Source organism: Lutra lutra, chromosome 3, assembly GCF_902655055.1.
Source record: "Lutra lutra chromosome 3, mLutLut1.2, whole genome shotgun sequence".
Lineage (NCBI taxonomy): Eukaryota > Metazoa > Chordata > Mammalia > Carnivora > Mustelidae > Lutra > Lutra lutra.
In genome coordinates, this window is record NC_062280.1 from 22,256,490 (window position 1) to 22,283,980 (window position 27,491).

General features: G+C 37.7%; 1 long non-coding RNA gene across 1 annotated transcript; it reads left to right on the top strand.

Annotated features, from left to right (window-relative positions):
• The first annotated feature begins 37 nt into the window (after nucleotides 1–37).
• Nucleotides 38–27,491, top strand: LOC125095406 (uncharacterized). The gene is made up of 4 exons (XR_007125870.1): nucleotides 38–106; nucleotides 8,779–8,980; nucleotides 13,875–13,946; nucleotides 27,273–27,491. It is a non-coding gene; the product is annotated as an uncharacterized LOC125095406 (long non-coding RNA).

Genomic DNA, 27,491 nt, shown 5'->3' on the forward strand with positions numbered 1-27,491 from the left:
TCACTATGTTGCAATCAAGTTCAGTAGATTCTAGAGACTAAGGCAGAGAAGCACCTGAGGACACTTCTACTTCTGAGTCTAGGACATTTGCTTCCTACTGGTTAAGGTACTCCCTGTGATATTTGTAAATTAAGAAGCCTGTACTTCAAATCAGAGATAGAACTAAGGGTAATATAAAGGTTTTATTACTATAATCTTTAATCACATCTTCAATGTCTCTTTTACCTTGTAAAGCAAAATATTCAGATTCTGGGGGTTGGGACATGGACATCTTTGTCCTATCTCAAACAGTATCTCAATTATAGACTCTGATGCCTGAAACCTCAAATAAAAAACATTATTAAAAACATCTAGTTTTTAATTTATTGCATTCAATAATCTTTTTTAAAAAATACTTAGATAAGATAGAAAGATATAAATGATGGTGCGATATTTTGATTTACAATAAAAATACATACCTTTGGTCTTTATCCATGTTTTTGGCCCAGAGTTTCTAAATACCTCGAAATTTCCTAAATGATAAGAGCTATAAAAGTATCTTGATTGATAGTCATGAAAGATCCCTTGCAACCACATGTGAGTTTATAATGAGATGACTTTTGTAAAGCACCTCAGGATAGGCCTGGTTGCTAGGGGAATCAATCAAGTGCTTGGAGTGTTAGAACTTTCAGCCCACCTCCCTGACCTAAGGGGATGGGGGTGGGAGTGGGGCAGAGGTTGAATCAATCACCAATGGCCAATGATTTAATCAACCATGCCTAAGTAATAAAGCCTCCATAGAAACCCAGAAGATGAGGATTGGAATGCTTCAGGGTCGGTGTACACATAGAGATTGGGGCACAGATAGTGTTCTCAGAGAGCATGGAAGCTGAGCACCTTTTCCACATACCTTGTCCTGTGCATGTCTTTCATCTGACCATTCCTGAGTTATATCCTTTTACAACAAACCAGTAACTTCATAAGTAAAATGTTTCCGTTCTGTGAGCCATTCTAACAAATTAATGGTACCCAAGGATGAGGATCATTGAAACCTCTGATCTAGAGTGGCCCAGTCAGAAACACAGAGGCATTAGAATTGCAACTCGTGTCTGAAGGGGCAGGGAGGGAGGCAGTCTTATAGGAATGAGTACTCAACCTGTGGTATTGGATGCTATGTCCAGGTAAATAGTGAGTTGAGTTGAATATAGGACACTGAGCTGGTTTCCAAAAAGTGCTTGATGGTATAGGAAAAAACATCCATACATTGGAATTGACTGCCGAGTATTAGATAGACACATACACATATGTACACACACAGAGACATATACGCACACAGGATTTACAAGTTGCCCAGAACTAGTAAGTCACATAGGGCCTTAAGGGTCTAGAAGAGTCTCAATCAAGATGACCAAAAACTGTAGTTGAGACTTAAGAAGCCTCATGAGAGCTTCTCTCTCTTCGATGTACTTCTCCTCACTGGGACAGGGGCTCTTAACTCCATACATACACTCTAATTTCATAACACTAGGAAAATTACCTTTTATAGACTTTTGATTTTTATTATCTAGAGCACGGTTCCTTTAAGAACAGTTGTGGGAGACAGAAACTTATTTCCTTATTTGTCAAGTAACTAAAGATCATTTGCAAGAAATCAAGAGTCATTGAGAAAAAAACTTTTCCTTTTTAAATTTTGCATTCTTAATTGGCTGTGACTAAAATTTTACACTTGAACTGGTATTTTTCCTGTTTGTTTTTGTTTTTTAATCAAAGATGAATCTGAAAGATCAGGATGTCACCAGGCTCACAATTTCTATAAACAGTCTTCCTTTTCTCCCCTTTAACTTCAGTTTTCTTTTCATTATTTTTTGGAAGAAAAAAAAGTTTTGAGAAATGGTAAAGCAGGGTTATCCTCTAGTCTTTATATAAATTTTACGAACATAAGTTCTTAAAGAAGGGAATTAAGGTTCTGAAATTCAGAATCAACAAGATGCAATAAGGCTTACTGAAGTTGACTTGGCTGTGACTAGAATTTTACACTCGAACTGGTATTTTCCCTGTTTGTTTGTTTGTGTTTTTTTTAAAGATTTTTTTTTTTTGACAGACAGATCACAAGTAGGCAGAGAGGCAGGCAGAGAGAGACAGGAGGAGGAGGCAGGCTCCCTGCTTAGCAGAGAGCCCGATGTGGGACTCGATCCCAGGACCCTGAGATCATGACCTGAGCCGAAGGCAGAGGCTTTAACCACTGAGCCACCCAGGCACCCCTTGTTTTTGTTTTTTAATCAAGGATGAATCTGAAAGATCAGGATGTCACCAGGCTCACAATTTCTATAAACAGTCTTCCTTTTCTCCCCTTTAGCTTCAGTTTTCTTTTCATTATTTTTTAGAAGAAAAAAAATTTTTTTTTGAGAAATGGTAAAGCAGGGTTATCCTCTAGTCTTTATATAAATTTTAGGGACATAAGTTCTTAAAGAAGGCAATTAAGGTCCTGAAATTCAGAGTCAACAAGATGCAATAATGCTTACTGAAGTTGACTTGATTTAACTAAAATAAGAAACTGTTTATTTTTTTTGATTACTTATCTATTTTATTATAAGGGATGGAGCTTGAATTTTTAGTTTTTAATTTTTCCTTTTCTAGACCAAAGCATATTGTGGAAATTTACAGAAGAGCCTCTGAAAAGCAGAGTATCTATCATTCTGACAAGTTCTAAACCCACGCCCTATCTTCTGGTGAACATGTAGAGATCAGCCTTCCTATAAGAGTTAACATTTCTATAATGTTTCTTGCTAGAGGAACATTGGTTATTAAGAGAAATAGAGAAATAGAGAAATCTTGCTTATTAAATTGATCTCAGAGAGAAATCACATTTTTAAACCAGTTAATTTTCCTGTCCACCTTCATCAGAGTAGCCATTGTCCCCCTGCCACCTCCTCAGGCAACCCCACCATTTTATCTTCACTAATTTGGATCCAACATTGATGTCAACTGATACCTAACTTCCATTCTTACAGTGACGGAAAAAGCAAATTAAATCCCATCTTTCACAAACTGTTGACTGCAGAAGTTTTTTATTGGAAATCCCCCAAATATATAGCTTATTCTGCATTTGGAATCTCCTGTGGTTAAAAATATGGATATAAGGAAAAGGATCCTCATAATGAATTGTATTTGAATTATTGTTTCTGTATGATAATTTTTATCAAGCAAAATTCATTGGGAAAAAATCTCAAGTGTGTATGTATATAAGTACACTTGCTTTTGCTGATCTGTTCTAAACTGCTTCTCTTTCAATCATTGATTTTCTTTGTTTTTTAAAATATTATTGTACTTTCAAAGAACCAACACAGCTTTTCCCTCCATAATCAGGACATCTACTACCTATTTTATTTACCCACAACTCTATGATTTATAAATATATGCTAGGAATTCATTGCATTTAACTGAACTTTGAACTTCCACTTAAAATATTCTGGACTTTGGAAAATGTGATTTTTTTTTCAGGGAATTCTATTAATGAAACATTGCTTGAAATTCTTCTAAGCACAAGAAAAAATACGTCATCATTTCCATATTCATATGTAAAAAATTTTTAAACAACAGGACAACAAAATAAAAAGAGGTCTTGGTGTTAATGATCAATCCCTTTGCCCCCAGTCACCTAGGAATTCATAGGCTATGGCATAAGCCAGCCATGACCACTTTGGAGTTGAGTTCAACAGAAGGCATACTGAAAATTAGTTTTCACAAGGATATTCATACACTATTAAGAATGTCCAATCCATACACAATAGGCTGTTGGAAATCTTTGTTACAGAATGCACCACATATTCGTTTCCTCTGAAGGTACATAACAGTTCAGATATTCATCTTCCCAAAAAGAGAAGAACATGTTACAAAGTGCTAGCAAGATAAGTTTTTATTTGCTTTTTTAGCAAATTATGACTGCATATAATAGACAAAAGTAAGATGTTAATCTTTTCCTAGGGAAGAAACCTACCAATCCAAGTTATTACTATCTGCTAAATTTTGGTACTGATTTTTGAATTGTCAGGTATAACAAGTGGCTGAATATTAATTAGTCATAAAGTATTTTCACTAGTTAAATCTTTTTTTTTTAAGATTTTATTTATTTATTTGGCAGACAGAGATCACAAATAGGCAGAGAGGCAGGCAGAGAGAGAGGAGGAAGAAGGCTCCCTGCTGAGCAGAGAGCCTGATGTGATGCAAGGCTCAATCCCAGAAGCCTGAGACCATGACCTGAGCCAAAGGCAGAGGATTTAACCCACTGACCCACCCAGGCACCCCTCATTAGTTAAATCTTGATATGATATTTCACAAGGTAATTCAAGTCTCTCATTGCTTCTATTATTGTTTGGATAATTTGATTGTTTGTTTCTTATGTTTTGTGCAGCTACATCTAAGACTTCTTTTGGGATATCTATCCCTACAAAGACAGTAATAATATAATTCAAATCTGGCATTGTTGGTTACCTTACATTTAAACAATGGAGTAAAGATTATGCCAAAATTTGTCAGTGATATATGTGGTACACAGGATTGTTATGCATTCTATTTTTTTTTCTTATCACTCAAAAGAAATATAATCCAAGAAAAATCACCAAGTGATATTGATATATGTATATTTATATATATATATGACATAGAAATATTTATTTGTTTATTTATTTGTATTTAACCTAGTTGAATAATAGTGTAAAACCAGTGTTCACTAGAATACCAACTAGTAGCTTCCAAAGATCTGATGTGGTATGTGTTGAGCATTAATCAAGCAGTATTTTTTTGGCTCATACACTAAAACCTAGTATTATTTACAAGTTTTTCATCATTAAATAGAGGTTAGTCAGAAGTTTCACTCTTGATTATTACTGACAGAGAGCAGTTTCCAGGTAGTTTCTGATTTTCCTGAGCATCTTGGGGGAAAAAATCAGTAACGATAAAGTCATCAACTGATTTCTTCAAAATCCAACCATGAGTCAGTGACAAGAGTTAAAAACAACAGCAAAACATCAAACTTCTGAGCTTTCAGTCCTATAAAATGTAAACACAATTATTATCTCAACAGGGCTAACAAAGATAAAACTATAATCTGTCCATTTTGGATGATGAAAGAAATACCATCAAAAGTTAATGGAATTCACCAATTTTAGAGGTTAAAATCAGAGGCTAATCATGATAATCCCTTGATTATCATGGGATAATGCTGCCTCTTACGCCACAAATTAATACAGTTTTTTGTTTGTTTGTTTGTTTGTTTTTACCTATTAGAAACATCTCCAGAAGGAATTAAAGCATCTGAGTTTAAGATTTAAAACTTAGATCCTTTTCTTTTTTTTTTTCCATTTCTAAAAGTATGTTATTATGAATATGATGACAGTTGCTGGAAGTATGCCAGTATTTTTTGGGGGTGTGTGTGTGACATAAATACATGCCCTTTTAAGTAAAGAAATAGTCCCACTTGAAGAGATTCACTTGAAAGACACATACCACCACGTTCCTGTCCCATCTCAATATGGGATGGGAAGATGTTTCAAAATGTTTATTAACAGGGCGCCTGGGTGGCTCAGTGGGTTGGGCCGCTGCCTTCGGCTCAGGTCATGATCTCAGGGTCTTGGGATCAAGTCCCGCATCGGGCTCTCTGCTCAGCAGGGAGCCTGCTTCCCTTCCTCTCTCTCTGCCTGCCTCTCTGCCTACTTGTGATCTCTCTCTGTCAAATAAATAAATAAAATCTTTAAAAAAAAAAGTTTATTAACACCTGCTACAGGAAAAACTGCATCAAGCTTAAATAGGCAAGGAAAGTTATTCAAGACTATTGCACTAAGGGAAAGAGGACAGTACTCAGTTTAAGCTCAAGTCCATGAAACTAAAACACCAAGCATTTTTAGATGATGGGGTGAAGGTGGAGGTGGAGAGAAAGGAGGGCATGTAATGATCACTAATTGGCTTTACCTGAAGGAAAAGCAAATTTTCTCTTATTTTCATGATAAGAGGTAATTTTATGACTCAGAACAAGGGAGGGTCCACTGAGATCAGGCTCCTACCCCCATACCGAGACCAGGGGAGAGAGGTTGGGAGACAGGAGCATTGTTACCCTACAGATGGCATTTCAACAAGTTGGTTCCCAAATCCTTGAAAAAGGCAGTCCAGAGTTATACAACTGGCAAGACACTTTAAAAAGATTCATATGTCAAAGGGGCAGGAAAAAAAAATTGCTGTAACGAGTTTTCTAAAGGAAATGCTGTAAAGAAAGGGTGGTTAGGGGTCTAGGGTCAGGAAGAAATTTGGTCAAGTTGAAGGAAATGTTCAGGGCATCTTGGTCACACCTCACCTTCAAAAAAAAAATAAAGCAACAACATTTTGTTCACACTTTCTTAGAAACTTTCTTACAAAGAGAATATCAAGCAGCTGGAAAAGGATGTTTAGCCTCTCTATTTTTTGTTGCATTGTCTAGAATTTTTAATCAAACATGTATTTTCTAAAGGAAAAGGCTTTGGGTCCAGGGGAAGGACAAACATGAAGAAGAGGGTGGGTTGGCATGAACTTGGGCTGGAAATGGATGATTTGGGTCAAGCCTTAAAAGTAAGGATGGGCTAGGTGAGGTCTCAGTGGAGAGCGCAGCTCCTGGAGGCTGGGGTTCATTTTCAGGCAATTACTCTGAGGTATGGAGAAGTTCACTAAGCTGCAGTTGGGCTAATTGTGTTAAAGGTTAAATTGAACAAGAGTCAAAAGGTGGAAATCTAAATAAGAGCAAATAAGCACGAGAGGAAAATGGCTAATAGTAAGCCTTTTACTGTTTTCTAACACTGTAGATCTCTACCTATATATGTACATTTCTTTAAACATTTCCAATTTTAAAATCAGCGATTACTCCAATAGGTAGCAACTTCTCTGGGCTTTTTCCCTACTAAGTAAAAAAGGGCTTGAACTATCTAGTCTTTTCAAGAATGATTTGGGGATCATCAACTTCTTCTTCTTCTTCTTTCTTCTTTAAGAATTTATTTATTTGAGAAAAAGAGAGTGAGTGAGAGAGAGAAAGAGCCCAGCGGAGTGGGAGAGGAGGCAGAGGGAGAGGGAGAAGAAGACTCTCCACTGAGCAGGGAGCCCAATACAAGGCTCCATCCCAGGACCTACATCCCAGGACCCTGGAATCATGACCTGAGCCAAAGGCAGATGCTTAACCCACTGAGCCACCCAGGCGCTCCAAGGAAACTCTGACTCCTATATCACCTGGGGTGGTGGCAAAAAATGTAGTTTCCTTGGGAACAATGGGGGATGAGAAGCAGGCCAAAGAAGGGGAACATAGTGAAGTAGAGAAAAAATCATTATGAAAAGGATGTAAAAAAGTAAATATTGAAGGAGATTGGGGAGAAGGTAGATTTTTATCGAGCTATTAAGGTGATCCTTATGCATAGTGAAGTTTGAGAACTGCCAAACGTATAAGAAATGTACACGTTTTCTCAGTTCTAATCTAAAATAAGTAGGGAAAGAATCTGATGCAAAGGAAACACTTTATCCTTTTGCAGTATTTTAAAAACACTGATGATTAATTCTTTCCACTAAAATTTACGCTGGCCTGGCTTTTACAGTGAAACAGTAACTGGCTTGTAGAATTCAAGAACTAGGAATAAATAAACCATAAGATATGAGAATGGCAAAAATCATTAAATATCCTTCAGCCCAATCAACTTAATTAACTCTGAATTTCTAAAACAGCCCAGAAAAAACTAGCTTCCCATCTCATATGTCCTAACAAAGTAATTCACCTAATATATTATCTTTTTAATAACAGCAACCTGGGAATGTCTGCACTGTCAATAACACCTTAAGATGCCTTACTTTAGGGATGGACAGTCTTTTCTCCCAGAATCTTGGTATAATCTTATAAATAAAGTAATAGTATTTATAATAAGGGAGGAAGAGTGAAAAGGAAAATGCATGGAGCATTATGAGCCCAGGGCAGATTTAAATGGAATACCAGAACTGAAACATCTGCTTGCCAGGAGGTTAGAAACAGGAATTCGAAGGTCAGAGAGAAATAAGGAAAGAAGAATGTGAAGGAATGAAGGCAAATTATTTCAATTTCCACCATTACCAGCTTTTTATCTAATGAGGTTTGGTTAACAAAAAATTTACCAAGAAATAGGTTCATATTCCAAATGACTCTCTGAATATATAAAAATTATAGTTATTTTATTGAGGATAAAAAGTACTTATTATTTAGTGGAAAAAATAAACACTATATCAGTATAATAGCACAATAGACATAAATAGCAGTTGAGACAAGTTAATAAATGACTGATATGATTCCATTTAAACTTAACCAAATCTCTGTTTGCTTGACAGTATAGACTTGTAAATTTGATAATTAAAAAGCTTTCTGTGCTGCTATTAGAATCTTTGCACCCTTTGGGTATTCCGTGTGTGTGTGCGTGCACACTTTTCCTTGCAAAATATTTGTTAGTGAGTCCACATTTGGTTCCAAGTGATGGAAATGCAAATTGACTGTCTTGAGAAGCTTGAGAGGCAAGGGAGAAAGAAAGCCCTACCAAGGGTAGCCATTGGGAGGGAAAAGTAATTCCCCTGATGATACAGGATTTGGGTATTTTTGATGAATAATCTTGTTTAATTTTCACAAAAATCCTGTAAGGCAGAAATAAAAAGAACCTTTATACCTGAGAACATTAAGTAACTAAGACCTTATTACTCTGGTTAGTGCTGGGGATGGAGCTTTCTGTTGGCAAAGCCTGTTTCCGTAACTGTTCACTGTTCTGTCTCCCACAGCTCCAGCCCCACACCACCCCAATTCCTTAGGTTCTGGAAGACTTTACAAACATCCCAGGGAGGGATCATCTCTGGATGTGTTATCCGCCAGTGCTTTATCCAGATTACATTTACAACTAACAGAGGAATAACAATGTCAGCCCTTTAAAGTGAGGAGACATTTGCCTGATTTTGGATTTTTCCACCCTTGTTTTGACAGAAGGTACTCACAAAAAGAAGCACAATTCTGTCTTTTCCCTCAGCATAGAGTGCAAAAAAGTCACACATCTAGGCATTGATTTAGCTTTCAACTGGCATCTTCTAAACTAGATGTGAAAAAAGGGTTTAAATTCTTTGGGATGGCTGGCAAGACCCTAACTTCTTGCTTATTGATTTTTATGTTATTGCTCCTGGTTATGAATTGTGGATTTAAAAAAAAAAAAAAGAAAGAAAGAAAACTTTATGGTGGCTAATAAAAGCAAAAGCTAGAAGAAAAATCCAGCTCCCATCCCACACTGCTCCCATTTGTTTCTTTCTTTCTTTTTTTAATATAAATCTATAAACAGAATTTGAAAAAAATAATATATAAAAATCCAATTTGTGTCATGGAAAAGCATGAAGAAATTCCAAGGTATAAGGACTCTGTTTGTTAAAAAAAAAAAAAAAAGGGGGAGCAACTCCATTTCTCCTGGAGACAGAGGCAAGCAAGAGAGGACGTTAACCTTTTCTTTGCTGAAAGGTACACGTGATGATCAATAATGAATCACACTCATCAGTCACTGGAAAAGGAAAGACCAGTGCTTTTGCTTTCATATATCCAGACCATAATAAAGCATCAGGTTGCACAATTTTTTTTTTATTATATCATTGCAGGCAGCTGGAATATGAGGTGTTAAATTGCTGCTCCTTTGCAAAGAATTACAGCTCATGTGTTATTTTTATTATGGTTCTTTTGTGATCTTTGGTGATCTAGGTCAATCTGAATATATAGCCTTAGCATTTTCAAATTCCAATTTGACAAATAGTGTCCTGAAAAGTATGTAGATAGGGAGAAATCAAATTCTTTGTATGCATACATTAAATAATGGACAGGTTTTATGTTTCATAGGAAATGCTAACTCCTAGAAGTATTGTCTACTAAATAAATAACATTGCCATTTAATTCAAAACCCTTAGAGTAATAAGGTCTTAAAGAAAAAACACCATTGCCCCAGGACTCGACTGATGATTGGAAGGGGAGGTCTTCTAGCCTCCTTTCTATTAGTACATTAAAATTCTCAGAGATGCCATTTCTGATCTCATGGACAGCAGGAATCAAGTGGAAAGCAATAAAAAACCAAAAGATTGACAAGCACCATGAATGCAAGGGATAGTGGAATTACCAGCTGTACGATCTAGAGATTGAGCTACTAATAATGAGCACTTGATATAAAAAATCTGAGGTACAGGGCGCCTGGGTGGCTCAGTTGGTTAAATGTCTGCCTTCAGCTCAGGTCATAAGCATAGGCCTCTTGGATTGAGCCCCACATAGGGTTCTTGGTTCAGTGGGGCACCTTGCTTTTCCCTCTCCTTCTGACATCCCCCCTGTTCATGTGCTCTCTCACTCTCTCTCTCTCTCAAATAAATAAATAAAAACTTTAAAAAATATGGGGTGCACTAACATTTCAGAATGAGTATTGTTATATTCCTTGGGGAGGTTCTTTTTTTTTTTTTTGTAGCAAAGTTTATGCAGAGAAGAGGATACATTAATTTAAACAATTCTGTGCATTTTTTTGGTAAGTCTAGAATATAAATCAGAATTCCAGAATCACATATAGGCCTATATGGTGAATGCTGGAAGGCTTTCATTGGACTTGCCTGGTGTGAATGCTTATGTGCCCAGCACCATGCAAGGTTCTTTGCATTTCCTAATTTTAATATATTTATCCTGGACAGAAAGTGTTATTCTCCAAGTTTAAAATATACAACTGTAACTTAGGAATATTATTAACTTCTCTAGCACCAAACTGAGATTCAAACCTGTTGGATTCTGATGCCACAGCATTTTCTGTCATGCTGCTCCTGCTCAACTTATCAGACCTGAAAAGAAAGACAAATTAATCTCTGGCATCCCTCCATTTTTTTTTAAACATTCTTCTGCAATTTCCACTTCCTCTCTACCTCATATAAGAGCCTAGGTTGCCTTTCCTTTACACCTTCTGTTACCATCCCATGCTCACAACACACGTGAACACACACATACATATACACATATGCACACACTCTTTGGACCCTGACGTATATGTATAACCTTGTCTTCCCTAGCTTACATTTTCTTTTCAAGTTACTAGTACTTTGACATATTTCCTTGGATTCCTCTTCCCCACTGGATGACATGGCTAATACAAATTCCTGGCCTTCACTTAACCAAATATTGTTAAAAATTCCTCCCTTCTTATAACCAATAACCTCTACAAGATATCTGAGAATTAATTTATCCAGGACAATTGCAATTACTCCTCTAGATTGCAGTCAAATAACTTAACAGAGATAACCCATACATCCTTTCCTTTATGCTTTTTGCTCTGAATCCCAACATTTTGAATAGTTATTATCAATCAAGTTCTATAGTAAATGCAGGCATATCTTAATGACAAAACAATATGAGAAGTACCAAATCATAGAATACCGGGGAATGGGTAGATTTTTTTTTTTTAATTAGAAGATAACTAGTATTAGTATGGAAAATTAAGTGCCATCAAGGGTATATTAGTTTCTTTTTCTGCATAGCAGATTATCTCAAAACTTGCAGCCTGCAACAATAAACATTTATTATCTGACACAGTTTCTGAGTGTCAGGAAAGCAAGAGAGCCTTAGCTGAATGGTTTTGCCTCTGGGTCTGTTATGATGTTTTAGTTAAGAAGTTGGCTATGGCTGCAGTTCTCTGAAGGCTTGACTGGGGCTGGAGGATCCACTTCCAACATGGCTGTTGACAAGAGATCTCAGTTAACGCATAGGCTTCTCCATAAGTGCTCTGTGACATATTACCTTCCCTAGAGTGAGTGACTGAAGAAAGAAAAAGAGGGAGGAACAGTGTAATGAAGACAGATATTAGATTGTCTTTTATAACCTGATCTCAGAAGGAATATATCATGATGTCTGCCAACTCTGTTCCATTGTGGGAGGGCACTATGTAAGATTATCAGTAAGAGGAGATGAGGATTACTGGGAACCATCCTAAAGGCTGGTCACACCATAGGAGACTGATGTGAGAGAGATCAAGCTACTAGACTCTTTTAAGCATAATATGATAATTAGGAGACAAAATTTCTGAGACAAATCAAAAGAACATTTTGAATGCAGAAGAATGAGAAAGAGGAGTAAACACAAATCTCTAATTTGTAACCTTAGACCCCAACACTGACGTCATTAACCACAATACAAAGCACAAGCAGAAGGACTTGTGTCCAGATTTGCACATGTTCTGTTTCAGAGGCATGAGGATGTGCCTCCAGATGGAAATGTGCAGTAAGAATGCCTTCTTCCCATCCTCAAGATCTTCTGAAATTTTGCTCATCTTACAAAACTTACCTCAAATACTTTCTGCATGAATACTTTCTTATTTCCAATACTGGAAGCTATAACTCCTCCTTGGGATCTCTGTACATTAAGTTCCTTCCTCAGAGTTTATTTTATTCTGTTTAATATTCAACTATGTATACCCATTCTTATTTGTTATACTCTGCTCAATTTAACTGTGCTAGACGTTTTTTGAGGGCAATGAGCATGTCTTTGTGCAGCACTAAAACTCTAGTTTAGTACTCAGCACATGAGTCCTCCATTGAATTTTTGTTATATATAATTAAAAATGTCATTTCATTGAAGTCCTTAGTGGGACAATTTCAGGCAACATACAGGCAGCTAAGAAGATATTACTTATTGAAGTGTGTTTCTGTCTTCACACGGCTGTTTTCTTATAAAGACACAAGTCATGCGGGATTAGATGCCCACCCTACTCCAGTATGACCTCATCTTAACTAAGTACACGCTTAACGACCTTATTCCAAATCAGGTCAGTATATGAGGTAATGGAGCTTAAGATTTCAATATTTCCTTGAGGAAACACAATTCAATCCATAACATTAGATATCAAGGAAATGGAAAGTAAAACCACAATGAGATACTCTTTAGATCCATGAGAATGACCAAAGGTCAAAAGACTGACAATACCAATTATTGGCAAGAAACCCTCATACATTGCTAGTGGAAATGCAAAATGGTACAACAACTTTAAAAAATAGTAAGGCAATTTCTTATAAAATTAAGCACACATGAATGATACAATCCAGCAATCTCATTCCTAAGTACTTATCCAATAAAAATGAAAACATTAGTGCTTGTATACAAATGTTCAATATAGCATTCTTCCTAAGAGCAGAGAACTGGAAACAATATAATGTCCATCAATTAGTAATCTTGTGACCATTAATATTACAATTCATTCCTTAACAGTAAAAAGGAGCAACATTTTAAGACATGCAACAACATAGATAAATTTGAAAAAAAGAAAACACATGCTAAGTGAAAAAAGTAAAATATAAAACATTATATTCCACATTGTTCTAATTATATAAAATTCTAAAAAATGAAAAACTGTAGTGATGGAAGATCACTATTGCCTATTGTTGAGAAATGGGGGAGGAAATCTACAATGAAGAGTTATAAGGAACATTTTTAGAATGCTGGGGATTTTTCTATATCTTAATTTTGGTGGTGAGTACAAAGCTTTATACAATTATCAAAATTATCAAAGTGTACAGTACATGAGTATATTTTATTGCTTGTGAATTATATATCAAAGTAAGGAAGAGGTAAAATGGTAAAAACAAGTATCAAAGTTGTATACTCATCTATGCAACCCAATGTCATGGTTATTTTGGTTTTAACACTTTCTCATTTTTAGAATCCAAATTTCAAGCTTCAAACAAAGGATGTCCTTTAAAGTCAGTAGATTTCCTTCCCATGGCGTGAACAGTAGGCAGATAAGATTGGAGTGCTACTGCTCTGCAGAGACAGCATCAGCTAAAAGTAGTCTTTTTAAAATTTTTTATTCTTTTTATTTTTTTCATGTGTGAAGACTCATTCTCTCACTGCTCTACATGTGGCCAGAACAGTGTTATCTTGACAGGAAGACCCTCTCTGCTGCCATGTAAGTGGGAGGCATAATGGCTCATCCATGAAAGTCACCTTCTGTTTGGGTGCTGTCCTGTACTTGCAGGTGCTGATTGGATGAGACATTTACCTTGCCTGTGGTTCAGAGCCCATGCAACTGTCTTATCTCACTACTAATTTAAATTGTGTTTGACTAGTTGGGGCCAACCTTCTTTTCCTGGAGCCTTTATTCCTGAGATTGAGCACAGTGTTTTCCACATTACCATTTCCTTGGGGGTCCTTTTCTATGTGAGGCTTCTGGATGAGGGCATAGAGATTTTTGTTCCTAATTCTCAGTGAAATCAGAAATTCATACAGAATACATTAAGAACAAAGAAACTGACTTTGGAGGATAACTTGGTGACCTATTATCACCTCTCATCAACCTCTCAACCACAGTCCTCTCAATCTTCTGGAGGCTATAGAGATGAAATGTCCTCCATTTCTTCAGCTCAGTCTCATATAATATTTGAAATATAAATTAAAAAATGTGAGGATGAAGTTAAAAGGAAGTTAGTTCTTTAAAATCCTTTTAAAATGCTCTTTATCATCAAATCTAGATTTATTCTATGTGTAATACTGAAAAAAGCAGATATCTTTACTTACAATAACAAATCAAAGACAAAATCTACTGCTAAAATTAACTATAATTTGTGTTTTACTAAGCTGTACAGAATGTGGTTGTTTTACTTAATTTAAAATGTGAACTGGAAGAATTATCTGGAAATAATGAAAGATAATACCTTTAAAATAAGTTGAAAGGAAGATACCTTAAAAATATATAAATATATAATAATTAAATATATAATGTATGATATATTAAATATAATATAACATATACAGAGGAAGTCTGAAGTGTGTGAAATATATATATATATATGTATATATATATATATCACCTATATGTGATATATGTGAAAGTCTGAATACATCTCCATTTTCATATATTTTTTTAAAGATTTTATTTATTTACTTGACAGACAGAGATCACAAGCAGGCAGAGAGGCAGGCAGAGAGAGAGAGAGGAAGGGAAGCAGGCTCCCCGCTGAGCAGAGAGCCCGATATGGGGCTCGATCCCAGGACCCTGGGATCATGATCTGAGCCGAAGGCAGAGGCTTTAACCCACTGAGCCACCCAGGCGCCCCTCCATTTTCATATTTGTGGGCCCTTTAATCCTCTGGTTCTTTACCTTTACTCATATTATTTTCTTTCCTCCCTCTCTTCCTCATAAATGACAAGAATTTTCCCACACAAATGCTTTTGCCACAACTGGACATTTTTTCAGTGAATTCATGGATATGTCCTCTTTCCAGAACCATTTTACTTAGGATTTTCTTTTCATTAATTAATATAAAAATATTAATGATGGTTACCAAAATCAACCAAAGCTTGTTCAAATATGACATTTTCGCTCTTTTCTCAGTGTCACTAACTTCAAATCATCAAAGCAAAAGTTCTCAAAAATTGTGCCAGGTACATTTTTTAAATTTTATTTTGTGAGTGTATTCCAAAATTCATTGTTTATGCACCACACCCAGTGCTCCATGCAATACATGCCTTCTTAATACCCACCACCAGGTTCACCCAACCCCCCTCCCCCTCCCCTCCAAAACCCTCAGTTTGTTTCTCAGAATCCATAGTCTCTCATGGTTCATTTCCCCCTCTGATTTTCCCCAACTCACTTCTCCTCTCCATCTCCCAATGTCCCCTGTGTTATTCCTTATGCTCCATAAGTAAGTGAAACCATATGATACTTGACTCTCTCTGCTTGACTTATTTCACTCAGCATAATCTCCTCCAGTCCTGTCCATGTGATACAAAAGTTGGGTATTCATCCTTTCTGATGGAGGCATAATACTCCATTGTATATATGGGCCATATCTTCTTTATTCATTCATCCATTGAAGGGCATCTTTGTTCTTTCCACACTTTGGTGACTATGGCCATTGCTGCTATGAACATTGGGGTACAGACAGCCCTTCTTTTCACTACATCTGTATCTTTGGGGTAAATACCCAGTACTGCAGTTGCAGGGTCATAGGGTAGCTCGATTTTTAATTTCTTAAGGAATCTCCACACTGTTTTCCAAAGTGGCTGCACCAACTTGCATTCCCACCAAAAGTGTAAGAGGGTTCCCCTTTTTCTACATCCTCTCCAACACTTGTTGTTTCCTGTCTTATTGAATCTGGCCATTCTAACTTGTGGAAGGTGGTATCTCAATGTGGTTTTGATTTGAATCTCCCTGATGGCTAATGATGATGAACATTTTTTCATGTGTCTGTTAGCCATTTGTATGTCTTCTTTGGAGAAGTGTCTGTTCATGTCTTCTGCCCATTTTTTGATGTGATTATCTGTTTTGCACGTGTTGAGTTTGAGGAGTTCTTTATAGATCTTGGATATCAGCCCTTTGTCTGTAGTGTCACTTGCAAATATCTTCTCCCATTCTCTGGGTTACCTCTTTGTTTTATTGACTGTTTTCTTTGCTGTGCGGAAGCTTTTGATCTTGATGAAGTCCCAAAAGTTCATTTTCACTCTTGTTTCCTTTGCCCTTGGGGACATTTCTTGAAAGAAGTTGTTGTGGCTGATGTCGGAGAGGTTACTGTCTATGTTCTCCTCTATGATTCTGACAGATTCCTGCCTCATGTTGAGGTCTTTTATCCATTTCAAGTTTATCTTTGTGTACAGTATAAGGGAATGGTAGAGTTTCATTCTTCTATATGTAGCTGTCCAATTTTCCCAGCACCATTTATTGAAGAGACTGTCTTTTTCCCACTGTATATTTTTTCCTGCTTTGTCAAAGATTATTTGACCATAGAGTTGAGGGTTCATATCTGGTCTCTCTCCTCTGTTCCACTGGTCTATGTGTCTGTTTTTGTGCCAGTACCATTCTGTCTTGGTGATCACAGCTTTGTAGTAAAGCTTGAAATCAGGCAACATGATGCCCCCAGTTTTGTTTTGTTTTGTTTTTCAACATTTCCTTGGCAATTTGGGGTCTTTTCTGGTTCCAAACAAATTTTAGGATTGTTTGTTCCAGCTCTTGAAAAATACCAGTGGAATTTTGATTGGGATGGCACTGAGCATATAGATTGCTCTAGGTAGTATAGACATTTTAACAATGTTTATTCTTCTGATCCATGAGCATGGAATGCTCTTCCATCTTTCTGTGTCTTCTTCAATTTCTTTCATGAGTGTTCTGTAGTTCCTTGAGTACAGAAACATTACCTCTTTGGTGAGGTTTATTCCCAGGTACCTTATGGTTCTTGGTGCTATAGTAAATGGAGTCAATTTTCTAATATCCCTTTCTATTTTCATTGTTAGTGTATAAGAAAGCAACTGATTTCTGTATATTGATTTTGTATCCTGCCACATTACTGAATTGCTGTATGAGTTCTAGTAGTTTGGGGGTGTAGTCTTTGGGTTTTCCACATAAAGTATCATGTCATCTGCAAAGAGAGGGAGTTTGACTCCTTCTTTGCCAATATGAATACCGTTTATTTCTTTTTGTTGTCTGATTGCTGTTGCTAGGACTTCTAGTACTGTGTTGAACAACAGTGGCGAGAGTGGGCATCCTTGTTGTGTTCCTGATCTCAAAAGGAAGGCTGACAGCTTTTCCCCATTGAGGATGATATTCTCTGTGGGTTTTTCGTTGATAGATTTTATGAGGTTGAGGAATTTTCCCTCTATCTCTATACTTTGAAGCATTTTAATCAGAACAGATGCTGTATCTTGTCAAATGCTTTTTCTGCATCAATTGAGAGGACCATGTGGTTCTTCTCTCTTCTCTTATTGATTTTTTCCATTACATTGACTGATTTGTGAATGTCGAACCACCCTTACATCCCAGGGATAAGTCCCACCTAATCATGGTGGATAATCTTTTTAATGTACTATTAGATCTTATTAGCTATGGTCTTATTGAAAATCTTGGCATCCACATTCATCAGGGATATTGGTCTGAAATTCTTCTTTTTGGTGGGGTCTTTGCCTGGTTTGGGGATCAGGGTACTGCTGGCTTCATAAAAAGAGTTGGGAAGTTTTCCCTTTTTTTCTATTTTTTGAAACAGCTTTGGGAGAATAGGTATTATTTCTTCTTTGAATGTTCAGTAGAATTCTCCAGGGAATCCATCAGGTCCTGGGCTCTTGTTTTGGGGGAGGTTTTTGATCACTGCTTCAATCTCATTACTAGATATTGGTCTATTCAGGTTGTCAATTTCTTCCTGATTCAGTCTTGGAAATTTATAGGCTTCCTGGGATGCATCCATTTCATCTAGGTTGCTTAACTTATTGGCATATAACTGTTGATAATAATTTCTGATGACTGTTTCTATTTCCTTAGTGTTAGTTGTGATCTCTCCCTTTTCATTCATAATTTTATTAATTTGGATCCTCTCTCTTTTCTTTTGGATTAATTTGGCCAGTGATTTATCAATCTTATTGATTCATTCAAACAACCAGCTTCTAGTTTTGTTGATGTGTTCTACTGTATCTCTAGTTTCTATCTCATTGATCTCTGCTCTAATCTTGGTTATTTCCTTTCTTGTGTGTGGGGTTGGCTTAATTTCTTATTGATTCTCTAGTTCTTTAAGGTGTAAAGAGAACTGGTGTATTCTGGATTGTTTTATTTTTTCTGAGTGAGGCTTAGATGGCTATGTATTTCCCCCTTAGGACTGCCTTTGCCATTTACCATAGGTTTTGGACCGATGCATCTTCATTCTCATTGGTTTCCATGAATTGTTTAAGTTCGTCTTTTTTTCTGGTTGATCCGAACATTCTTAATCAGGGTGGTCTTTAGCTTCCAAGTGTTTGAATTCCTTCCATAATTTTTCTTGTGGTTGAGTGCCAGTTTCAAAGCATTGTGATCTGAAAATATGCAGGGAATAATATCAATCTTTTGGTATCAGTTGAGCCCTGATTTGTGACCAAGTATGTGGTCTATCCTGGAGAAAGTTCCATGTGTGCTTGCGAAGCATGAGTATTCTGTTGTTTTAGGGTGGAATGTTCTGTATATATCTGTGAGGTCCATCTGGTCCGATGTGATATCAATGCTCTTATTTCTTTATTGATTTTCTGCTTGGGTGATCTATTACTAAGAGTGGCATGTTAAGATCCCCTACTATTAATGTATTCATATCAGTATGATTCTCTATCTTGATTAATAGTTGGCTTATGTAGTTGGCTGCTCACATATTGGGGGCATAAATATTTACAATTGTTAGATCTTCTTGGTAGATCGACCCTTTAAGAATGATGTAGTGTCCTTCTTTATCTCTGACTATACTCTTTAGTTTAAAATCCAATTTATCTGATATGAGAATCACTACTCCAGCTTTCTTTTGAGGCCCATTGTCATGAAAGATATTTCTCCATCCCTTCACTTTCAGTTTGGATGTAACTTTGGGTTCTAAATAGGTCTCTTTTGGACAGCATATCAACAGATCCTGTCATTTTATCCAATCTGCAACTCTGTGCCATTTTATGGGAGTGCTTAGGTCATTTACATTTAGAGTGATTATTGAAAGATACATTTTTATTGACATCATGTTGCCTGTGAATTCCTTGTTTCTGTTGATTGTCTCCATAAATTTCTGTTCTATGTCACTTTTGGGTTCTTTCTTCTTTTATGGAACACCCCTTAATATCTCTTGTAGTGATGGCTTGGTGATCACATATTCTTTTAAACCTTGCTGGTCTTGGAAGCTCTTTATCTCAGCATCCATTTTGAATGTCAACCTTGCTGAATAAAGTATTCTTGGCTGCATGTTCTTCTCATTTAGTGCCCTGAATATGTCTTGCCAGCCCTGGCTTGCCAGGTTTCTGTGGACAGGTCTGAATTTTTCTGATGGGTCTTCCTCTATACATATGGAATCTCTTCCACCTGGCTGCCTTCAGGAGCCCCTGTCTAAAATTATGATTCATCAGTCTCACAATCCAGTGTGTCAAGGTCTTTTAGACTCATTGATCTTGGGGGTGATCTTTCTGCCTCTAGGACATGAACACTGGTTCCATTCCCCAGATTGGGAAAGCTTTCATGGAGAATTTGTTCGACTATATCTTCTAGTCTTCTTTCTTTCTCCTCCCCCTCAGGGGTCCCAATAATTCTGACGTTGGAAAGTTTCATAGCCTCATTTATTTCCCTAATTCTGTTTTCATGGTTTCAAAGCTGTTTCTTCCATACCTCCTCCTGATCCTTTTTCTCTATCAGTTTGTCCTCTGCATCACTAATTCTATCTTCTGCCTCCCTGTTACCCTAGCTGTTAGAGTATTTAGATTAGATTGGATCTCATTAATAGCATTTTAAACTTCTTCCCGGGCAGCTTTCACTTCTGCCCTTAGAGATTCCATGTTCTCACTAATGGTTTTCTCTGACATAGCCATTGCCTGGATAATTATTACCCTGAATTACCTTTCTGACATACGCTTATGTCCATATCCAATAGTTCTGATGGAGAGGGCACAGTCTCTGAATTTTTCCTCTGTTGGGTGTTCCTACTCCTAGTCATTTTGGTGAGAGGTGATTGAGGGGATGTGTAGCTAAATAAATCAACCACAATCCAGGCAAGGTGCCCCCTGGAATGCTTCTGAGCAAACGGAAGTCACCACTAAAAAGAAAGAAAAAAAAAAAAGATTAAAAGGGAGAGAGAGAAAGAGAGAAAAAAAAAAGAGAGAGAGAGAGAGAGAGAGAGAGAAGACCCAACCAGAATGGGCCCCAAAGATAAGATTTATAAGGTATGCAAACAAAAATGGACAAACAAAAAGACTGACAAAGTAAATGACAAGGAAAAAAAAAAAAAAGAATCCAGCCAAAATGAACCCTAAGAATAAGATTTATATAATACCAGAACAAAAACAAATACACAGAAACACTGACAGAAGAAAAAGATGGGAGGCTGGTCATAAATCCTCAATGTGGGTGGGATTACAAGTAAGGTTATTTTGAATCTTCCTGGGTGTATCTTGGTGTCTTTGTTAAAGGATTCAACTCTCCAGAGATAAAGGGAGATTAAAACTGGTTTATATATAGGGGTAGTATTGATTAGGGAAAGAGTATTACCCTGAAGTTTATATCTATATGTATATTAAAAAATAGAAAAGCAAAAGAAAAACACAGTTATATGTATGAAAAAAGTTTGAGTTAAAAGGTTATTATGGAATATGTTTTATTGAAACTCTCATTGTAATGGTTAGTAGGTTAAAAAAATTAAAAAGAACAAGAATAGTGAGAATGAATTAAAAATTTGTGAATTAAAAAGTTGTATCTATGAAATATATAGGTTTTAGGGTAATACCAGGAGTTTAATATCTTGTCTTCCCCTGATATTGGGGTTTTACAGTTTTATGGGGACCCTGTGTGGTTGTCCTCTGGTTCTTTTGGCTTGCTTTCTGGGGGAGGGGCCTGCCACATTGTTTTTCAGTCAGTCTTGCTTGGGTTGAGTCCTCCTGCTGCCTATCACGGGGCTGGGCTCTGTGGAAACTGGTATTTCAGGCTTTTGTTCTCTGGAGGTTTTTGTTCTTTGGTGGCTTTTTGTGGCTTTTCGGAGGTTTAGTGGAAAGCAAACTGCACCCAGACCTCTGTCTCAGAGAGAAGCCTCAGTCTGTTCCCCTCTGGGTGGTCCAGAACACATAGACTCCCCCTCTGCAAACTCTGGTGAGCTGTGCAACCTCCCACAGGCAGAGCACATCCCTAGCCACCATCTCAGGGGTCGCCAAAAGCACCCACTTGTCTCTGCACCCTCCCCCCGACCCCGTGCCACTAAAACCGTGAGCAATATTGGTCCAAGGAGCCTGCTTCCAGTGGCTGCCTTAGCGGGGACTGCTGACTGGGGTCCAGACCTCAGGATTTCACAGATCACTGCCCACCTGAGAGCCCAACCAGAGATAGCACGCCGAGTTTTTCAAGCCTGGGCTAGGTGTGTTCAGGCTCTTGGCCTATCCTAGAGACTGTTGGCTAGTGCCCGCACAGAACTCTCTCAAGCACCGGTGGGCCGCACAGTTCAGACCCCAGTTGCGCAGTGCATGCAGATTGTGAAAGGCTGGTGTCCACAGCAGACTCCCTCATGGGCGCCAGCAGGAATGCACCTAGCTGAGCAGAGGTGCAAGCAGCAGAAAGCTGGGGGTGCTGGGACCATGGCCTGGAGGCTTCGCGGCACTCTCTCTGGCAAGGGTGGTCACTGGCAGTGGCTGTCTTGGTTTTGTGGGCTTAGGCCCATGCCTGTGACCACCCGATTCCAATTGCCCCTTAAGATCTTTTGCTATTTCTGAGTGCTTGTAACCAGACTCCAAGTTAATGCTGGTCCCCAATCACAGGACGTTTTCCTATTGGGGTATTGCTTTCCAATGGGTCAGTTCTGGTGGCTCCCTTCCCCTTCTGTTTATCCTCTGATATCAGTCCGATCATTCCCTCTCCACTTTACCTTTCCACTGGTGTTGTCTGCCCCAGTAGAAATCCAGAAGTGTATAATCCTACATTTCAGGCTGATTTCATGGGTGTTCAGAGTGTTCTGGTAGATAATTAGGACCCATTGAAACAGGGTTTCCTACTTCTCTGCCATCTTGCCCCTCCTCCTCAAAAAAAATTTTTTTTTTCAAAGAGTTTATTTAATTATTTGTCAGAGAGAGAGAGGGAGAGAGAGCACAGGCAGACAGAGTGGCAGAGGGAGAAGCAGGCTCCCCGAAGAGCAAGGAGCCCAACATGGGACTCGATCCCAGGACACTGGGATCATGACCTGAGCCGAAGGCAGCCACTTAACCAACTGAGCCACCCAGGCATCCCCCTCAAAAATTTTTTTAATAGTAATTACTATTACATGTTCTTGGGAACAACTGATACCCTTAGGTCATTTGGGGTGGGGGGTGAGATTTCACAGATAAAAGGTAAAACCAATTAGTGAGAGTCGAAGAATAAGGTGGGAGAGGAAATGGTAATTAAATTAGGTGTTCAAATATATCACTTGTTCCCTATTTCTATAATAATTCAACGTCCAGGTGGAAGCAGATGGTTTGATTAGATTTTTATGGCACCCTTAAATGGTGCAGATTTTTTTTTTCTTTTTCCCTGTGGGTGCTTGAGGGAAAATAACAATCAATGTAAATTCAATTTTCCTAAATGTTTGCTAAAGTTCATAGAATTACTAAACATGGTTTAAATTTGCCTCACTGAGAGTTTCACTCAAATGATTAAGCTTGAGTTTTAGATGACCCATGAGGGCTATCAAATAAAATGCTAATCTGGACTTAGGTAAGGAGAGGCTGATTCAAAGACTATTGCAACTTGTGAGGTGAATTATGGTAATAAAGGAAGGGAGACTATGGCAGTAGGGTAAGGAGGATTTTGTATATAAGAAGAGGAACTAATTTAATAGAGGGAAAGAGACTATTACCATAGAAAGAACACTCCAATGATAAGATCTAGAATTTTCTCAAAAGTCAGGGAGAAAGGGATTTTCCTGTATTGGGAGCAGTAAATAAGGCTAGAGAGAACCAGGGGTGGGTGTGCGGGATGATCAGGTAGTAGGATCAGACAGCTGAGCAGGATTTTTTTTTTTTTTCTTGTCAGCTCATTTTCATTAAGGGGTTGTTCTGCAATGCTTGCATAAGCTTAAGACTGAACCAAAGTTCAGGGGTCCCAGGGAAGGAGAAGCCTGATTAAAGTAGGGTTAAATCTGAGGACATTTTCTTAAGATTGAACAGTAGGAACCAAACAATGAAGTTCATCATTTCATGAGACAAAGGCAATTTGCAGGGTCTGCGACTGGCCTTGTCATAGGTAATGAGGGCTCACTCTCAAGTGTGCTAAGTCATATGTGAAAGGTGGTTCTTGGCAGTTAGGCATTTTCAAAACAAAACAAAACAAAACAAAAACCCTGAAAAGATGGAGACTTTCTTAAGTGTCACTGTTTTCCAAGAATACGGGGCTCAGGTAAAGCTCAACATTGTTAGGGCCCACTCAAGCCAAGCAAAAATGAAAATGCTGTCTTGTTTATCTAAGATTTCTATATGACACATTGTTCATAACTGCAAAATTGTTAATTCTCCCAGAAGCAGTCAAGGTGACTGTTCGTATTAGGAATTTCTTATTTTTTTCTTTTTTTTTTCTGTTATATTCTTAACAGTAAGAAAATATTAGATTGTTTTAGTATGCCTTTGTTCACTAATTTATTTGTTCAGCAAATGAATCTAATATAGTGACATAGGAAAGAGTCTGGAGATGGATCATGTTGGGTCATTGGACTGTAAACAGGAGATGGGAAGATTTTCAAAGGACACCTGAGATTTTATTAATGAAAGCAGGTTTTTGGCTTCCCCACCGACCTTGCAATCACTTCTTAAGCCTCAGTTGTTAAAAGACCCTGCTTTAGCACCTTCCATCCCCTACGGGGTGTGAGCTTTGGTCTGAGTAAAGAGAAGAATATCAAAGAAGAGCCTGCCAAGCACTCTCCACCTTTTCTCAACATTTTAGGATAACACCTGCTGCTCTTTCCTAGGGTTCAGCTACTTTTCATGAGAAGTAATATTGAGAAACTGATGGACCTGGGTTCACCTTGGATGTTATCACTCTAATAAACACATCATTAATATTGCTTCCTTTTTGGTATGATAATCCAAAGTTTTATAATGCAATGGTATATCTTCCTGAAAAACTGTTAATATAAACATAGCAATGTGCTTCCCTGCCCCCATGTTAAATGGATTGTTTGTTTGATGAAGAAAATTACCCACAGAATTTATTCAGAAATAATTGCACCAAATGGAATTGTAATTTAGAATCATTGCAATAGGTTTAGCTGCATTTTGGATTAAAGAACCCCAAATGTGATGATCACTGAATGGTAATTGAACTTGCTAGCCACAGTGGGAGTCTGGGCTTGTTTTGTTGTCCACACATCCAGTCTTCTTCTTTGTTCTATGAAGAGATGGAAGACAAAGATGAAAATGTTTGGTGTGGAGAAAAAAATAATTTTAACGTTAAGTACCATGAATTTTTCTCTCCTCTAGAGGTCATAAGAATGTCAGTGCCAGCTTCAGGAACTTTATGAACTAGACATTCAGATGATGGAGTGTCAGGCAAACACTTTGAAGGGAATAGAAAGTTGAGTCCCTTGCCAGCCTTTGGGGCAGTAGTGTGGTTTGGTGCATATGAATTTGCAACTAAAGATATGTGAGAAGCTTATGGTGCTTTATTTCTTTAAATCAGACTAAATCAGTTTCCATCTCTGCTTCGTGACACCCAGAAGTTAAATTTTAGATCAGACTTTCTAAAGATTTCAGTTGACCTATGTAGCTTATGCAGAGCAAAATGTTCATGAATGACCACTCCAGTTTCAATTCACACAGATGACCCCAGTGAGCTCATTACTGAAACTCACATGGTTCTGTGTTGTCCATTGACTCTTCTAATTCTCTGCTGTTTTTAGAAAAAGGAACACTGCCAAGGCCAGCGGCCAAAGGTCAGCCTCCTTAAGTATCTTGGATATCCATTCTCCTGAGAAATTGTGCCATTGTTTCAAGACCCTATGAGGATACCTGTGGTCTCCAAACACTGCCCCTTTCCTGGCCTCAAACATTCTCCCCATTGTCTTGCTCTGAGTGTGCTACTATGGGAGGAATTCCTCTGTTTTCTTATAAGAAACACTGCAATTAGTGATCCAAAGGGGCACGTACACCCAAATGTTTATAGAAGCAATGTCCACAATAGCCAAACTATGGAAAGAGCCTAGATGTCCATCAACAGATGAATGGATAAAGAAGATGTGGTACATATATACAATGGAATACTATGCAGTCATCAAAAACCCACAAAAATTTTGCCATTTGCAATGATGTGGATGGAACTAGAGGGTATTATGCTAAGTGAAATAAATCAATCAGAGAAAGACAATTATCATATGCTCTCACTGATAGGAGGAATTTGAGAGGCAGGGCAGGGGGTTATGGGGGAAGGGAGAGAAAATGAAACAAGATGGGACTGGGGAGGGAGACAAACCATAAAAGACTCTTAATCTCAGGAAACAAACTCAGGGTTGCTGGAGGGAGGTGGGTGGGAGAGATAGGGTGGCTGGGTGATGGACATTGGGGAGGGTATGTGCTATAGTGAGTGCTGTGAAGTGTGTAAGACTGATGAATCATAGACCTGTACCCCTGAAACAAGTAATACATTATATGTTAAGAAAGAAAGAAAGAAAGAAAGAAAGAAAGAAAGAAAGAAGAAAGATTTCAATTGATTTAGATTTTCACAAATGATAGGAAGGTGATTGTGTATGGTCCTTGAGAGGAGAAAATAAGGCAATACATTTTGGAATGGCAGAGAAGAAAATACAGAGAACAAAGTACAAATAGCTCTGGTTCTTTCACAGCAGAGAAAACAAAATATAAATTACCATCTGCATACATTTTTCTGTCACCTTGGATACTCAATTGTTTCAAGGGGATTACTGAATTACCATCCTCTCCCCTCATACACTGTGAAGGAGGCGGATGGATGGGGAAAAAAAATCATATAATTGGATTCCTGGTCGGGTCATTTACTTAGTTAAGTATAATGTATGTACTTTTTTACTTGATTAGGGTAGAGTGATTTCCAGGATCTAGGAAAAAATAGTATACACCATCTCCAAATAATGGTAATTCCAAGGCAAGCTGGGTAGAATATGGCAGCAGGTCTGGAAACTGGAGGATGAAGAACCAAAGAATAAACTCTATCCATAGGACTAAACAAATGTCTGTCCTGGTGTCAGAACAGAATCAATCAAATGTTAAATACCTTATTTTAAGGAATGAAGACATTATACAAATTGCATATTTTTTAATGGTTTGGAGATGTGCTTTACGTTGGGAAATGCATTTAATACTTAGAATCTTTAAAACTTTTAGTGCCTTTCAGAAGCTAAACAAGCATTTTCTGACAGAAATAAGACAAACATGATATATTTCCTATGGGAGGCTTCAGGTATGAATCAAGATCCTCAAGTGTGTACACAATACTTTAACCCGGGGACACAGCAGTATGAGTTTAAGATTTTGGTGCTGGGGCACCTGGGTGGCTCAGTGGGTTAAAGCCTCTGCCTTCAGCTCGGGTCGTGATCCCAGGGTCCTGGGATCGAGCCCCGTATCGGGCTCTCTGCTCAGTGGGGAGCCTGCTTCCTCCTCTCTCTCTCTCTCTCTCTGCCTGCCTCTCCACCTACTTGTGATCTCTCTCTCTCTCTGTCAAATAAATAAAATCTTTAAAAAAAAAAAAAAAAAAAAAAGATTTTGGTGCTTACGCTTTAAGCTTTAAATTAAAGGCCAGCTTACTTGTTTATGAAGCTTTCCTTATACCATTCTTTAACAGGTTGAACCTCCAAGGTGTTAAAAATAATAGCTTCTATCCAGCTAATTCCTGTGGGGAGTGTGAAGATGACAAAGGATATTTGGAAGAGGAACTTCGCATCCTAATCCATCAGCCGATCATTGTTGTTTCATTCCTGTATGCTTTATGTCTCTCAGTGTCTAAGAAATAGTGTTTCTTCTCTAGCTCCAGTCAAGTAAAATTTAATTGCTTATGTCCTGA